Source organism: Camellia sinensis, chromosome 10 (assembly GCF_055761805.1).
Source record: "Camellia sinensis isolate YWXY chromosome 10, ASM5576180v1, whole genome shotgun sequence".
In the NCBI taxonomy this organism is placed as follows: Eukaryota; Viridiplantae; Streptophyta; class Magnoliopsida; order Ericales; family Theaceae; genus Camellia; species Camellia sinensis.
The window spans coordinates 46,980,333-46,985,543 of NC_138970.1; the positions used below are offsets into that span (position 1 = coordinate 46,980,333).

Consider the following 5,211-nt stretch of genomic DNA (forward strand, 5'->3'; position numbering starts at 1 on the left):
TATCTATCTATTGACTTCTCCCAACCCACTTTTCACTACAAGAAATTGCACTTTTGGCGACGACGTCAATTTTTCATAGGCAAAACTATATTTTTGGCGACGCAGTGATCAATTTCGTTGGTAAAAGTAGACCTTTACCGACACAATTTACAATCGTCACTAAAAAATTATAACATTCACTAGGCGCCAAAATTATTGGTTGGCGCCAAAATTTCAAAAATTTTAGCTACGAAGCTTATTTTTTAACAACACAATAAGCGTCGCTATTAGTGTGCTTACTTTTGGCGACGACTAGTTGGCGTGGGCAAAGAGTTAAACATTTAGCGACGATGACACTATTCGTTGGTAAAAACTTTGCTAATGAAATCAGGTGATTTAGTGATTTGTGTTTTTATTATGACTTTTCAAAGAGTTTTAAATATTCTAGTTATTGAATTGTAAAATTAAAGTGATCATCGAATTAGATCACAAAATGAACCCATCAAGCCCAAACACACTCTTAAGTTGAGATGGCTAATTTGAGATAATCTAAACTTTCCAAAGAATGTTAGATTATTAATTTTAATATATTTAGTTTTATTTTCAGAAACTTGTTTCTGATTTTTTTTTTCCCTGAAAAACTTTAAAAAATTTTCGTGAAAAAATAAAAAAATACTTATTATTTTTATATAATTTTATCTTTTAGAAGGTCATAAATAATTTAAAAATATATTTCTAATTTTTATAGTTCTCAAATTAGTTTTAATTTTTTTTAAAGAATTAAAAATTATTTTATTTTTATTTTTTCTATTTTTTGGTGATCTGTCTTTAAAAATTGAGGCGGTGAAAAGTTACCTCTCAAAATTTTCTCTTTTTTTCTAGGAGGTAAACCCCTTGTTACTCTCAAAATTTCCACTTTTAATTTTCACAATGCACAATTTATGGAGTGAATGATATTAAAAAATAAATAAATAAATAAATAAATAAATAAAAGCGCCAATGACCAAAAATGTATTACGAAATGTGGCTTCTAATTGGGTTCTAAAAGGAAGTTTTTTTTGGGTGAATTAATGAAGTTAGAAAGCTGTAAATTAGATAACCTAGAAGAGAAGGAGAAGAGAGAAGGTTCGAAGGGGAGAGTGGTTCAGCGGCGCCAGATTTCGAAGGGGAACGATCGACGGCGGCAGCGATCGACGGTTCGGCGAGACCGGTTCAGCGGCAGCAACGCTTGACAATTCGAGACTGGTTCGACGGCGAGACTGGTTCTTCTCTTCGATTTGTAAAAAATCTCAGGTATGTTCGGATTCCCCCTCTCTCTCTCTCTCTCTCTCACATTCATGTAAAGCACTATGTAAACATTTGGGGTTGTAGTCTCTTACGGTGGAGGATCAACAATTGACGATTGCGATATTTCATACGATCTCATGTTGTATAGGACAATTTCTGAGATTTTTGAATGACATAAGAATGTGACTAGATACACTTGGGAATTCAATAGATTTCATATGCCTTGTGTAAGTGGATCCTAATCATGTTATGAACACAACACAATATGATCTCCTCTTGTATAGGAACATCTGTGGGATTTTAGAGTCAAATAAGCATATGATTAGATCACATGGGAAATTAAACATTGGGTTTCATATACCTTGATTAAGTAGATACTAGTCATGGATGTCTGAAAAGCATTAATTGTAACCATTTATACTAAATCGTAATGCCTGCTGTTGATTCATGAATAACTTTCTGAGATGTGTTACTTTGCAACCGAAGTTCGTAAATGTGCTTGTGCAGGACAGGGATTGTATAATTTCAGGGTATATTTATTAGAAATCTTGAATTAGAACAGATTAGATATGACTATTCAGTTAGGAAGGTTTATATGGTGTTGGAATATAGTATGAAGTAAAGCAGAAAATAGATAAGTTTTAAAAAAATGCAGTTGATGTCCAATTTCTGGTCTATAAAATTCAGAATAAGAGAGAAATGTGTGTAATATTCTGATTGCTTTTGGATTGGCTTATCAATCCAGGAAAATCATACTTAACCATGTTCCATGACATAAAGTTGAAAAGAATATCAGTGTTTCCGGTTCAAGTCTACTGCAACACATATTGCTATGGTTCCACAATGATATTGACTGACTTATATAGATTGTCCTGTATCGCTATATCATTAGTGAGAGAGATATTTTTGAAAGTGTTGAATAATGAACTACAATTTGGATAACTTTTACTACATAATGTTGTGATAAATAACAATGGGCTTGGAACCAAACATTGCCTAAAGTTTTTGAAGTCTATTGCTAATCGTTTCCATATCCTAAGATTGATTGACAACCACAAAAAGAATCAAAACCTGACATATTAAAGCTGCACTTGAATCAACAAAGAACATAAAAAGAAAAGGAGAAGAAAGAAACAAAATTAAAAAGCTACTGTCGTCCTTGTATGCAATAATTGCTCTTACATTAGTCTGCCATAAATTCTTCAAAAAAAACATCAATATAGTTCAAAATGATGACACAATGTAACTTGTAAGGTGGATGTTTCTAGTCCTTGTACATAGGGTGGTTGCATCCAAGCATAAAAGTGAAGCCACGTGAGAAAACAAATATACCTTAATGATTATCAATGTTCTAATTATCAATGTTCTTCTATTTTCAAATTTTCTTTGCATAGACTGTAACCCTTGTTGTTTGGCTCAAAGAGAAAAGAGTTACCCTTTATGAAGTTGATTAAACCTTACCCTCTAGTGTTACTGCAACAACAAACAACAAAACTAAAGGGCTTTTTTTAATAGCTGTTTTGAAGGATTCAAGTGAAGAAAATGTTTAGGTTGTCTCTCCTTTTATAATTGTTTGGAGAGACAAAGTTTTATTTTAATGATGCATATAAACTACACTAGATGTACAAATTTCATGTTGGCTTTTTGCCAAACCAGGAAATTGTAAAGGTTGAGAGAGGAAGACAATAAGTAGACCATGATTTTGTGTTCACTGGCTGCCCAACTACATAACGACGGCAACCTGTATTCAGTGAGTGAGTCAGTAACTAGTATTAGATTAGAGAGTAGTATAGTATAGTGTAACTTACCCTAAAACTTTTCTCCATAGTCACAGATCCATACCCACCATAGCTTCCCACCTGCCCTACAGCTACCATTCCAGGTGATGAAGATGAAGATGGCAATGGAACCGCTGCAAAATCACACACACCACCAAACTAATATTAAAAATAAAAAATTAAAAATATCAAATTACATTTTTTTTTTCGGGTGTCAAAATTAGTGGGTTAGTTAATTAGTTAGTAGTAAGTTAAATTACTACTTATAAACATTCGATGCTTCACCATAAATTCAAACTCAGAATCTCCCCCAATTTATTTCTTAGAAATCAAGGAGTATAATCACTTGAATGTTTGAAAAAAAAAATGAAACCCAAGGATCTCAACTACTTGACCTAAACTTAAGTTCTTCATAAAACTATCAATTGATCCATATCAAAAATAGAAAAATAGTTTAGTCTTTAGCATAATTTGAACAAAGTGACAAATGTAAAGTAATAACTATATACATATTGTAAGTACATCTACAAAAGCATTTTGTTTATGCCCATTATTCAATATTCTACCTAAGTATGTAATGTGATAGGGGATGGGTAGTGGCAGAAGAAAGATCGGTCTTTAGGTCTGATGTGTGGGGATAGTTTCTTCGTTCTTCGGTACCTTATTTTTTCTTTTGTTCACATCCCTAGTTATTTTCTTGTTTACTTTAGGCCTTGAGTGTGGGTTTTTAATGGGGTTGATGCTGGATGTCTTACCTGTGGCTCCTTTTGGTTACATAATAGTATATATGTTGAGCAACAGTGGACTTGCTTCTTGTGAGTTAGAATATCTGCAAGGAGACATCAAATGGACCGGAATCTCAATTGAAGGGATGTTCATCCATCATTCATTTCGTGTTGGATTCCATTACCTTCAGGAAGGCTCCTAATATGCTTTACTGTGACATTTCTTCCTTTCAGCCAATGGAAATTTATGTTGATAACGAGGCGAAATTGACCCTTCATGGTCTTGTACAGGTATTGCTTTGGAAGTTTGGTTTTTGGTCTTTGCCTTATTTTTAACCATTATCTTACCTCTCAATTTTAGGTGTTCCTCTTTTGTTAGGTTTTTCCCTTTTCTGACATCTGTGGTCATTAGTTCTTCCTTAACTTCATCTCTGTTAAGATGCTGAGCATTTTTTACTTCCATCCGGTCAGGCTGAGGATCTCCTTCACCGTTTTTTGATTTTCTTAGTGCTCCACCCAAGGTGATACTCTTCTTTGACTCTAGTAATTTTGCTATCAGTAGCCGTTGTCTTGGAGCTCATTTTCCCCAATCAATGGTCTTGTCAAACGTTTAACTATTCTGTATTTTTTTTATATTTATTTTGTGCAGTTATGGAAAGTGTTTGCCTTTTGAGCTTCTCATATGGCATTGTGCTTGAGTTTATTTGATTATATTTCTGTTGTTACTAATGCAGGTAATATTATCGCCAGATGCAGATCCACCAGTTGTCAGAATAATGGATTGCAAGTACGACATGCACTCACAAACATTCTTCGGCTTTCTTTTTTTAATGGTGGATGCATTTTAATGCTTCGATAAAATCCTACTCTGAGATCACGTTGATATTAATTTCTTGATGGATACATATTACATTCTACTAATATGGGACTAATCTTCAGAAAATTTCATGGTGCATATTTTATGAAGATTTATGTGATCTTCACATTATTATTGCAATTGACTAATTTACTTTAGGCTACTATTTTGGACAATTGCTTATAGTTAAGGGCATTGAAAAACAAACATTAAATTTAAGGCTTGGGGGTGAGACAATGGTTGAAAATATAGATGTCGAAGTTGATGTTCTATCCCTTACCTATATTTTCTATGTTGCTTATCTGTCTTGTGAATGGTTAGACTTGATGGACTAGTTATTGTTGGATTTTTGGTGGAATTGAACAAGTTATAACTTTTGGATATTTTGTTGATATTTCACTATTTTATTATATTAGGATGAAATTATTTGTAATGATGAATGGATATCTTCATTTTGTTAATTCGTAAATGTGTTGATAACAAGTTAGGTTAAGTTGTGATGGAATTGTTATATTCAACAGGTTTCAACATGAACAGGGTCATATTTGTTGAATTAAAATTTAGATTTTGATAAAATAGGTATATA

General features: G+C 32.9%; 1 long non-coding RNA gene across 1 annotated transcript; it reads left to right on the forward strand.

Moving 5' to 3' along the window:
- The first annotated feature begins 989 nt into the window (after positions 1–989).
- Positions 990–4,908, forward strand: LOC145801617 (uncharacterized). Its single transcript, XR_014343239.1, has 4 exons — positions 990–1,272; positions 4,004–4,060; positions 4,241–4,290; positions 4,504–4,908. It is a non-coding gene; the product is annotated as an uncharacterized LOC145801617 (long non-coding RNA).
- Positions 4,909–5,211: the final 303 nt, after the last annotated feature.